Source organism: Rissa tridactyla, chromosome 2 (assembly GCF_028500815.1).
Source record: "Rissa tridactyla isolate bRisTri1 chromosome 2, bRisTri1.patW.cur.20221130, whole genome shotgun sequence".
NCBI classification, from domain to species: Eukaryota; Metazoa; Chordata; class Aves; order Charadriiformes; family Laridae; genus Rissa; species Rissa tridactyla.
In genome coordinates, this window is record NC_071467.1 from 80,419,592 (window position 1) to 80,432,364 (window position 12,773).

General features: G+C 39.0%; 1 long non-coding RNA gene across 1 annotated transcript in view; it reads right to left on the reverse strand.

Moving 5' to 3' along the window:
* The window catches only part of LOC128906231 (uncharacterized), a 128,472-nt gene extending 117,875 nt beyond the window's left edge, over window positions 1–10,597 (reverse strand). The window contains exon 1 of the long non-coding RNA XR_008465099.1: window positions 10,383–10,597. This is a non-coding gene — a long non-coding RNA (uncharacterized LOC128906231). The remainder of the gene's footprint in view (window positions 1–10,382) is intronic.
* Window positions 10,598–12,773: the final 2,176 nt, after the last annotated feature.

Here is a 12,773-nt window from a genome sequence, read left to right on the forward strand (position 1 = left end):
GGCTGTCCGAGCAGTTATCTGAGCACAGCCGTAGCCAGAGGGTGAAGAACAGAGCTCAAACAGCAGTAAGTAGCTGAGCTTGAGTGGCCACCTACCTCTTCATGCAAGCGGTACCTTGGGTGAAAGGCAGTGCTAGTCAGAGGATATGGGACCTGACAATCCCAAACTCTTGAGTGAGAGCTTGCCTTGTAGATCAGCCGTAGAGTAGGATTTTAAATAACTATAGACATACTTTCGCAACAGAACATTTAGTTAATATTCATTAGCCTGTTTATCTTACTGCTAAATTTATTGAAAGGAAAAAAGGAAAGACGTCTAACAAGCCATTTGATTTCCCTTTTGGAGGTGGGGATGGGGGTAGATTGTCTCACCAGTATCTCACAATGTTTCAGCTTTCCCAGGATGCTGATCAGGAGTACAAAATGGTGTTTATTAGAGACCTCCAAAATCTGTACATATCCCTTGCTGCTCCCAGTTAAGTCTTGGCAGAAAGGTAATACAAAGACACTCCCCAGGATTATTATGCTCCTGAGCCCACAGCTCTGTCTTTCTTGAAGTACTCCATAAGCTGCAAATTATCATTTGCCACAGGACAGAAATACTGAGGATGAAAAAGAGCCTGAGTAGTGCATACTGTTAGGGTACATCTCCACTGTTGTCCTGCATGTAAGCAGTTTCCAGGAGACCTTGCTCACATAAGTCATGGTCCTAACTTCAACTTCAAGCTGTAAAATAATGAAATGTCACATTTGGTATAAGATCATTCTTAATAAAGAAAATGATATCTGAAAATACCACAGATCTCAAAATATCATATTAAGAATGCTTCACTGTTTAGAAGTTCTTCTCCTGAACTCACCCAACAGACTTCAAGTCTCGCTCCCCAACGGTTGGGCTTCTCAGGAAGTGGAGGAACTGGATAATCTCTCCAAGGAGCTGATCCACAGACAGGTCAACATACAAGTGCCTAAAGTGTTGCATGTCACCGGCCTAACCAACTTTTCAAGTTGTCATCAATATTCTGCCAGTGAAAAATGTGGTAATTTCTGTCCCTTCATACACTTGCACTTCATGTTCCCATTTCCTCAAATGATTCTACTGTCTGTCTCCTGCACCTGCTTCTCCCACACGTTCATCAAAAACTCTTTTGCTCTGCACTCTTCATTTCCTTGGGTCATTCACTGTATTAGAGTAGCTTTCCATTCCAAATGGGGAGAATACAGGGAATAATTTCTCCATTTCAATAAACACTTCAGAGAAAGACATTTTAGACTACAAAATTGCTCCCAGGAGCACAGACCACTTTTCCTTCAAATAAAATCTGGTTTAGTAAAGGGGCTGGAATTATCTTTAATAACTTTATTTAGCAGCTGATATATGGGAGGAGGGAGAAAAAAAAGTTACGTGATCAACTTCTAAATATATCTGTATCTTGATTTTCACTTATCTTACTTCCATAAAGAAACTGGGCTTGGTGCCAGCTTTAGTGTGTGAAATTACTTTTCTTCACATTCAGCAAAAGCTCTCTTGATACAGAGTCCCAGAGGAATACAATATGAATTCAGTCTTCCTCAGCCATGTTACTCATAACCTGCGGGCATTTTCTTTTAAATAGTGTCAAAATCCAATAACTCTAATAAAAGGTGTAAATTCCCAGTACAAACTAATATGAAGCTTAAAAAACACAGACACACAAAACCAGCCAACAGTACTGTAGTGTAAGTCATAATCCAGTACCCAGAGTCCATGATTAGTCAACACCTTCATGTGACTATGGTGCTTTTCTCAGTTATGGTTATGTGATCAAAAGCATAGGTAACTGAGATTTCTCACCCTCAGTTTAAATGCAAGTAGATCTCAACAGAGAATTGTGATCTGGCTTACCAAAATATTTAAAAAAAAAAAAAATTCAAAATGGCAAATTCAAAATAGTCGTAGGGCTTCTTGCTGCCAAAGCGACTGAACGCAACCACTTGACTCCACTGAACAGCCAATGGTCTGATGCAGAAGCTGCACTCCCGGTGAGCAGCTTGAACAGCAAGCCATTGCATTGCTAGTCAAGAGCCTGCCTATGCTAGCAAAGACTCCTCCTATGTTTCCCCATGTCAAGGCACCATGAGGTTAGTGGTTCCCTGGGACTGGGAGCGTCGGGGGCTCCACAGGGTGGGTGATGGCAGGGCCTGGCAGCCAGGACCCATCCCACTGCCCCAGCCAGGAGCAGGGCAGCCAGGGGGCACTGGGGCAGCCCCAGCTCCGGCACCGGGCACCTCCCTGGGGACAGGATGAGCATCTGCCCGCAGGTCAGTGAGCCCATCAGGCACAGGCAGGGCTGCAAAGCAGCTACAAGGGGAAGCTAGTGTTTCTTCTTGAAAGCTGCACCCAACGGAAGGAGAGGCAGCCCCTGCTGAGGCTTCTTCTCGATTTATTCACAGCAGCTCTCAGTTAGCCTGCCTTGAACGCAGCCAGAAAAGTCCCAGGTGAGAGAAGAGCACGTGGGGCCCTGACACCCAGAGCTGTACCATTCTCCTCTCCTCTGGCAAACACAAGCAACGTTACAGTGCAAAAAGGTCACATTGCTACTGGCTTCAGGAGAATGTTAGTGGTTTACAACAGCCCCAGGGCCAGCCCTTAAGCAAATCAAGAATCCTTTTCAGCAATTTCTTGTTACTGCTTGTCTCTCCTTTATTTTCACGGGTATTTATTAGACGTAAAGTTCAAGTTTTACCTCTATTGGCTGGAAGGCATGTGAAAGAATTCCCATCCTGTCCTTTGAAACTGTAACCTTTCCCTTTCTTTAAGTGATAGCTTTAAGTGTTTTCCACAATTGTATTTGCGTGAATCCTCTAGTATCTTGTTGCAAGTTTATCAGAAAGGATACAATTATTTTCCTGCTGTATAAGCTGTGGAAAGATTTCTTTCAATTTCTTGTACTTTCAATTAGTACATTACTTTTACTCCTGCTCTCCAGTAGGAGTGCTGCTTCATTTAACTGTACAAAAATCTTAGTTTAGATAATTCTTCTGCAAATAGGGAAAGAGTTATCTTTAATACCTTGTTCATGTTAATGCTTGTACTAGGTTTTTTCCCCAAATTTCCTATGCAAACTTCAAAAAGGAAAATAAAAATTATTTTACACATATGTATCTATAACATATTTTATGCTAAGGAGCTGCATATAATTCAAAAATACCATCGCTGTACATACAATTCAAAACACAGAAGTGTAGCCTCTACTTCTGTGATGTCTAGTACCAGAAAGACAAAAACCATATTTGATTTTGCCAGTGGATCTTAAAATACATAGAAGGCCACATACCAGTCATGTGTATGAAGTGACATGTTTAGGAAATGAATGATTTTAAGGACTTCATATTTTTTCTAAAAATGCATCTAAAAAGAGCAGATGAACAAGCAGAGTTGATTATATGTTAACATATACATATGCTTAGACTTCCTAATGCTGTGAAGAAGCTGAGCAAGTACTCTTGCTTTTATAAAACCACATCCGTATAAGTAGGCAATATTTTCAATTGCTAGTTAGATACCTTCTTTATGTAACATAGTTAGCCCACTAAACTTCTGTAAATTCTTGTTCTGTGATAACTGCCCACTGTGTATCCATGGCATCCTCAGCCTTTCGTCTTCCCTCGCTCTCTTGCTTAAATCTGTCTATATTCCTAAACGTACAAAATTCATTAACGGTCACGGGACTTTGGCAAGACACAGAGCATGTTGTGGAAAACGCCATCCAGAAGCCTCATGGTTCTTGTTCTTTACACATTTCACATGTTTCTGCCGCTACTCCTTTGTTTGCATCGTAACAGAATATAATTACTTTCTTCCCTTTAGCTTTTTTCCAATCTTTTTGCTAAACAACTCTTTTATAAGGAACTGGATATAACACAACTGCTAGCAGTAGCAAAGTCTATTTTCACTTGTTTCATTCACAAGAAATTAATCCATGAGAAAAGCAGAATTGATGCACCTGAGCCATGGAGTGAGAGTTTTTCAGAAGCGTTAACTTGTTGGGTTTCCTTCAATGTAGAAATTACCATAAATTCTTCATTTACTTTTGTGCCTGTCATGGATCCCAACCATAAATAAGCTTCTCACCAGAAGCCAGTGGCAATTTGACAAAACCGTAGATAGCCCTTTGAAATTCATACTACACAATGACAGACTTCTTTTAGCTGGGATTATAATCCTCACGTTTTAAATGCTGATGATTCAGTCATGCTCCCCCAGTTTGCCTCTAGCTTCCCAGAAAGAGAAACTTGGTCATAGTTTACCAGAAAAATTGTAAGGTAGCAATGTACTTTTTGGTAAGAAAAAAAATTCAAGCAAGTACCTCACCCTCAGAAGTTAACTACATAGACGTAAGATGGTCATCCAGCTGACAGCAAATTGAAATTGCTTCACTAGACTTAGGTCTGTAACACAATATTTATCCAATCGCTCTACTCTGTGTTGGACACACGTTCCAAGACACCCACATCTGCATGTGAATAAAAAGTGTCTTTGGCAAAAGACACTTTGAAATAACAGCACCAAAAAGCTAATATGACTGTAAAGGAAGGAAAAAGCACAGACTTTTTCCCTAACTGTTTATTGCTAACTACATAATTTTCAAATATTTATTACTGTCCATGATTTCTTTTATGTTTATAGACAGTCTATTAGGGAATGATATAACTTTTAATATTTTTCATTCTAGTGTTTGGGTTTCATTCATACATATGCCTCATTTTTGGTGTTACATGAGAAGTGTAAAGTGTCAGTGTGTCATTTTTACAAGGTCTAGCTAAACGTATACTATATTCTTTGGGGGAATTACAGATTTTTGCCTAAGCCTCAGCTAAAGCTTCTTTTCTTCTGCAGTAGTGTGTAGAGTGATACAAGAGGATAATCTCCATCACAGTCAAAGGCATGACACTCTTAATACTGACAGAAGTACTTTTCTTTAGCTTCGACAACACGACCAAAGGACAGAGGCAGAATTTCTTAACTTCTGATTCAAAGACAGGATATTCAGAGCCGTCAGCCCGGGTGTTCTGGATGTGCGAACGTGCACCTGTGTTACGAGCAGAAATGTTAAATCAGGGACTTAATGCTTATAGAGGGATCTCATTCACTTAGGTTAGCTTGTTGAACTAGATATATGTAAGCTCTGAGGTTAATAAATCTTGAAACAGCTCCACGTGACTCAATAGACAACGCTGTGCCTGTTAAAGCTGCGTAAGCAGTTTCTTCAACACGCAGCATGCTTTTCCATTTTAGCCTGTTCTATTACTACTGAAAGAAGTTGCTCATTCTTTATTGTTGGTTGCTGTTTCCAGTTGTAACTGATTATACCTCTGTCCTTCTGAAGTGATGGTGCAGCTCTCAGAGCCACATGGGCCTCCATATTTTGGCTCTAAATCTCCATAGCCAAAACCATAGCGATAGCAACCACTGGTGGGACTCAAGAATATATACCCTCATTAATACCTCCTCCTTGATGCAGTAAATTTGCTAAAAACTCTTGCTTCTCTCCTTCAGAATCTCTACCATTTAATTCCACCTATACTGGAAGATAAATGCATACCAACTTCTTTTACCCTAGTCATGCTGGTTTCTTCATACTCCACTGATGCTGAAAAGTGAAAAGATGAAACCTTGCAAAAGACAAGTAAACATAGGTCAGCTCTGATGAAATCAAAGCATCAATAGATGAGGAAGAGTATTAGGCTACTAAAGAGTAAAGTCGACTTGTGAGAACTATTTCTTCCCACTCTGCCTTGATTTAAAGCCCTTGTAATTTCTCAGTCTCTCTCCCACCCTTTACTTGTTTTTTGCTGCATCAGAGTAATCTAAGCAAGATTAAGCCATTTTTTTTTTGCTGCTAGGCCACTGAAGGTTTTTCTGTGATTAGTCTATAAGACAAACTGCATGTTTCCACCAACCTTGTACTAAAAAGGAATCGATGGAGCTCTTTCACATATTTTTAATAAAACCATTCACGTAGCCACTCACATACATGGCACCTAATCAACCGCTGCATTTGATACTCAACCACAGCACTAATCACCAGCTTTTTAAAATCCCTATCTCACTCCTTACTTAATAATTAGTGATGCTCGTGATAGCTTAATGCTTATGTTACAAAGTGTTAGTAATGTAACTATCCCAAACCTTCCCTTCCTCCATGTGGCAATTGAAGCCATCATTATAAATAAATACTCAGCATCTCTATCAATGTTCAGCAGCACAGACAGCAAGAGGCATATATCAGCAGCATCTGATTTTCGTTACCACACACACCATTACTCACTTAGTTTGTTGTACTTGCATCTAAGCCTTTAAATTTACAAACTTGCATTTCCCACTGTGCATTCATTGCCTTTTGCTCTCACTTCAGCCTTGTTTGGTAACCCTCAGTACTAGATAATTGATTACCCTCTTCACTATCTCTTTGTGCAAAGAGTTATACTAAATCGAAACTGACACCTTTAAATTATTGTGCAGCCTTCACACTTAGGTATTAGCAGTACATTAAAGTGCTATCTCCAATCTATACTATAAAGTTTATTGTTTTAATTAAAATGTTCTTTGTGCTCTCTAAAGGAGATGATCCTTGCTTTCCCCTTGCTGCTCATTTATGGGTCATAAAACGTTTCTAATTATCCCATATGAATTTTGGGACGAATTCACATAATTTTACTTGCTCTGTGTTATGGTGACTTCATGTATGTACAGGTGTTCAGATGGGTACTTTCATCAGTGAAGTGTATTTAGTGGAATATGCCATGATTTATTTTTCCAGATGGAACATGAACAGAATGTGTCACCAATATGTGCTGGCATTACAGTGACTGTAACGATTTTTTGCCCTGTCTTTTGTCCGGTGCTAATGTTTGACTTGCTCTTCCTGGAACTGGCTGACCAAGCCAAGTAAAAGAAAAAAGATGGTATCAGAATTTAGAAGGAACATTTACAATAGTCAGGATTATTTAATACCCAAAGAAAAACCAAGTACCAAAATTCCCGATGCAACCTTAGTACAGGAAGGAAACACCTTTCACCAATGAGGACTCATATCTCACTTTCCAAGATGACACATGTACACTCTAACCAGTGGTCTGCAATGTTACAGTTTTATTAACTACATTTTACATCTGTTAGATGCTATTCCTTTGTTCTCTTTGCTACCCTTCAAAGACGTTTTGTCCAGCTGCAGGTCTGCATGGGTTTAGCTGTCCACTGGTGGGTTGTTTGTGGCCATAAGCAGTGCCAGTTTATGCCCCATGTCTTATCATCACCTGCCCATACTCCTCTACACTGCACTCCATGTCCCCACTTCTTAAGGCCTCTGCTATCACGGCAGGCCTGTATAGTTCTAAACTATACCATTACGTTAGTCAAAAAAGTCTCATTCTACACAGAATAACAACTTACTACTACCATCTGTATAAAATTATGGTCGTACCATGCAAAGATAAGGAAAGTAAAATAACTGTCCATAGTCACCTATTACAGCTAAATCAAGTCAAAAACAAAGCTCCAGGCAGGTCAAGACAAACTCAAACAGACCAAGCCTGACAATTTCAGAGAGAGCAAGCCTCAGCTCTGAGGTCTTGCAAACTCAGTAGCAAGCTTGTGTCCTGTTCTTAGCAAAGGCATCGCTGTCCTACAGGATATTACAGCATGTATGGTCAAAGTAGAACTACTGTAACTTTTGCATGTGCTACTACCATCTAATATCTCTGAGCAGGCCTGATTTCTAGAGTGGTGTTCACTTTCTCCTGTATCCATGCCAAGGCTGTACAAGCCAAACTGGGGGTGGGGGAGGGGGCGAGGAAACAAACAAACAAGCAAAAAAACCCAAAACCTAACCATTTAATTTGTGTTTCAGTTTTGCAGTGGATGTCCAAAAGATAAGGTCAAAAGATTACTGTCAAGATGGGGACGCTTGTGAAGCGTTTATATCGTGCATGTGGCTGGTAGAAGCAAGATATGGAGACAGGAATGAGTGCCTATATAGAAGACTTTTAAATCCAGCCCCATCAGAGCAACAATCCCTATCTTCAATCTCTAATTTTCATTCCCCAAGCTTACAGCTGTGAAACCAAGTACCAGAAGAGTTTTAAACTTCCTTTGACCTGGTGAACTAAACCATCCTGCTATTATGGCTCTATAAGGAACCACTTCTGTTGCGTGACATGCAACCAAAAGTAAATCATCACAACACACCAAAACTAAACCCTTTGTAGATCTTATCAGCATCACAGTTCTGATAAAATCTTGTGGTTTAAAATGACTGTAAAAGAAATAGATCTGTATTCTGACGGTATTCAGTTCCTAAACCAGAAGTCCTCAAGTGAGATGAATTACTTATTTACAGAGGGTCTAAATAATGCACCAGTAGGATTCGAAGTTGTTATTACCTAATCAATCTGAGCAAAACTAGGTGATGAATTAATATGGCAACTTCATGTTTTTCAAAGATAAGTGGAAATGAAGAAAAGGAATCATCATTGGCCTGGAATTTATCAGTTTAGGGAACTTTTAGTCAAATTGCTTTCACATTCATCACGTATTTTAATCTTCCTTACCATTATTTAAATAGATCTTTTTCAAGCACAATTAGATTTAGCATTATTTTGATCACAGAAATATTTTTAAATAAAGGGAAAAGAATTAATTCCCTTCTTTATAAAACATTACTTGAATGTATTTATTAAGCTTCCTATCAGTGTTAAATAAATGACGGGACTTTTTTTTAAGATAATTAAGCATTTTGTTTAGATAAAGGAAACAAGTCATACTAAGGAAGTAGAACATAAACTTTCCTAACTCTAGGCTTGATGTTCTGGTGTGCTCCTATTGAGGATGATGCCCTCTGAATGACTACTTCTACATCTGCAAATATAGTTAAAAAGCAGTCAAAGTTTCATCAAGATAATATTTCCAAAAGCCTTTGGCTTTTTGAACCATTCCTCTGCCCTCTCTGCAGTCCCTCACTGCAGCAGGTCTCACGCGAGTGAGAGACAGCCATAAACATCACTCAAGTCTTCTTTTACTTGACAGTCTGTGCAGGTTCTTCAATATGCATAGTACCCCAACTTGCTTTAAAACCTCCCATCTCTTCCACAAACGGCTTTCTTTCAGAATGTAAAATACTCCCTGCTTGGCAATTTGATTGAACAGGTATCACGATTTGGCTGTTACTGACATCCCAATAATTGAAATCCTGTCATTTCCCACTACTTTCCATTCCAGAGCCTCAAATACATCTGTCTCGAAACCTGTCAGGCTGCCTACATTTCCCCTTGCCCACTCACAGTGGGCCTTTGGTTGCTTAGATGACTCTGGCTGATTAGCATTCGGATTTGATTTTTCCTGTAGCCCGACTTATTTCATGATTTGCAGCAAAGAACATTTAGGTTTTGCATCCAAATTTCATCCCTGTTACTTACTTCTATTGCTATTATTAATATGCCAATGCATATTAATAGGGTGCTGCTTTTCTACCTTCTGTCCTAGTTCTGAAAGAGCTTGTACTGTGGAGAAATCCTATATCCTAGCCATTTAGGTGCACAAGAAATCAACTGTATGCTCTTTAAAAAGCCAAGCTTTATTTAATTTACAGTTTGATTAATCATTTCTGGGTCTACCATCAGAACAGAGAAGCCTTCTTGCTATTTTAACTAGTTGAAGCATTTGCTTAACCTATCACCTAGCAGCACTCAGCACAACCAAATTAACTTGTGAAATGCTCAGCACTAGGTCTACATCTTAAATCAATTGGCAGAGTTACAACTCTACATTTTCAACGGCATGATCTAGAGGGAAATTTACTCATTAACGCTATGTTGATGAAAAGCCTCAAACTAATAGAAAAGGTTTCCTGAAGTTGTTAAGAAAAATTTCTCTAGTGTTTCCTCTAAGTTGGAAATAAGTTTTTTACATGTATCAGAGTCAATGACAAAAATGTTTTCTTTCAATTGAGAGCATCTCTAGAGTTTTGATTTCTTTATATCAAACAGTAATCTGCTAGTTAGTACCACCAGCAAACCTCTTCTGTAGCCAGTAATGTATCAGAAGTTACAAGAGCATCATGATGTTATGATTCGCTCTTAAATAAATATCACTTCAACTTGGTTGTAGGTTTCTGAATTAGAAATGCTACAGTGAATATTAATTACATATAAATATCATGCAAATAGTAGGTATCTTGCCTGCTTTTAACTTCATTTTTCATCAAATGACCCCAGGAGTTCTTCAAGTTTTTAAGACACAAGGAAAGGAAAGATGAAGAGACAGGCAAATATAGACATCTTTGTGTCTTAGCTGCACTAGCAATCATGGATTTTTTAAAAATAAGCAGTAGTATAACACCTTACCTTGCAAAACTGAAGGCACCATGGATTTGCTCAGGAGTCTAGGTATCTTGCATGACGACTAGGAAGATCTGAGTTCACGCACCATCTTAATAATGCTTTTACTGCAGAGATATAGGTACATCATCTTCAGTGTTCCTTTGATTCTTACCGTATTTCGTACTTTATTATTTCACATAGGTTTTGCAAGGATAAAGACAATGACCAACAAGTCACTTGCAGCGTGGGAAGAAGCAGCTTTTAATACGTAACATGCTTTTTATATACTCTACCACAGATGCAGGGAAAGAACATCTACTTCCTAACATGTTGGCTCTTTTCCTGTTGCCAAACTATTCGTACATGCACGCAATATGACATTATCAGAAACTTAGAGGAGAGAGGAACTGTGACATCCAAGAAGGCTGAAGGAGGGCTCTTTCCAGCCTCTTGTATTCACACTTTATGCCACAACCTCATTATATGATTTTATGTTCTTTTGGCACAGAGTCTGTGTGTCTGTCAGCAGAGGATTAGGGCTTGGAAGGAGCCCTGCTGAGGAAGCCGAGCAAATGCAGTGACAGAGCTCTGCATTCTCCTGCTGCTGAACAGGTTGGGCACAAAAGATGTACAGCACGCTCTTTTCAGCAAGCTCCTCAGACACTGGTCCCATATGTTTAACCTCTGGTTAACAGCAAAAGAATGTCTTGAAGCTGTTAAATACATAGTCCACTGAAGCAGGAGTTTTAAATTTTTTTTTTTTTTTGCATATATGAAATAACTGCAAATGAAGAAGCTCTAGAAATTTAAATAGATTAACTAGTGACACAATACTAAATTTTTTATCTTCACTCCACTGTTAGTCTTGGCTGCAGGTCATAAACAAAGCTTCTTAGTCTAATGTCTAACCAGCACATCCCAATTTGAACTGAACTGGGAAACCAGTTAACTTTTGAGGAGCACAAGTTTACAAATCTACAATATAACACTGCCAGCAGCCCTCTCACAGGAGAAGGATGACTTCAACAGGCATTGGGACCTGTTCTGCATCCCCCTGCCTGCCGACAATGCACAATTCCGGTTCACTGTTGAGGCATGTGGGCAGATCACCTCGGCCTAGGCACCACCATTTTGAACACTGCATTTTCCCCATGACTAAGCAAGAAATACCCACATACAAGTTTCTGCCAGTCTGGCACCTAGAAAGTGAATGTACTCATCACTATGCGCACACTTACTAAGACCTATGCTCTTTCCACAGAATCCTGGGAAACCCAACCCACCAGCTAATGTTGAAATGTCATAGTCTGAGAAATGCATCACTAAGTAAGTAGCAATCAGTGCCCTTCAGGCAGTGATTTCTATAGATAGTGTCTACTATCGGGAATTCCAGAAATCAATTCCAGAGATTCTACTGCTGGAAATTTAAAAGAAGAGATGTATAAATTTGGAATAACAAATGTGGTCTTACTGAAGTGCTATTAAAATTAATATAGGTGGCTTGTCTAATGATAGAACTATGATAGACAGTGATCAACATAGAGCCATAAATAGTACTGATTGTCCTTCAATTGCACTATTTTAGATCAAGCCAATCAATATTAGGTGTAGCCACAAAATTAACAACTTGCTCAGAAGTGTGTCTTCTCAAAAAGAGTATAGTATTTACAGAGATTATGTATTATAGTTCACCATAAAGCAAATCCTAGTGTACTGATTCTGTCAAAGACCTTGATTTTAAGCTTACAGACATATCTACTGCTGTATATTTTACTTTACACAGTCAGAGGCTACCTGAAAAACTACAAAAATTTACCTCAGAGATATATGGATTGTTCTACATGATTGCTCTTGGTCACATTCTGTATCTCCTGGAACCAAGCAAAACAAAAGAAAACTTGGGGAAAAAAACCAATCCTATAACTCATATTTTAAGATACTTACAAAAAATTTAATGGTAAGTATTTAGACTTCATTATCTGTAAAAATTCTCTATTAGTTTTGAGCTGATCAGTGAGTTTACACAGATTTCAAATCTATACCTTCAGTAGAAACTTCTGCCTCTGTTTTTATTAAACGAAACATATTCAAGTCGAACAGCAGCTGACCTTATCTTTCTTCCTCCCTCTCCCTGCTTCATCCAATATGTTGTCCTTAAAACCTCATTGCGCTGTTTTCCATCAGTACAGAAACATCTAAAGAATGAGTGAATCTCTAACCTGATGAAAAATAAACTATGGACTGATGAAAAGTCTGGGTGTTACAGTTTTACAGGAAGTAAAGTACACAGTTCAGGACAATCCTGTAACACTTCCACCAGCCCCTTCAAAAAAGAAGGGAAAGTATTACCTGTCTATTACCTGTCCAAGCTGTTATCATACGTCATGGCAATGTAATCAGCATTTCCGTCTCCCA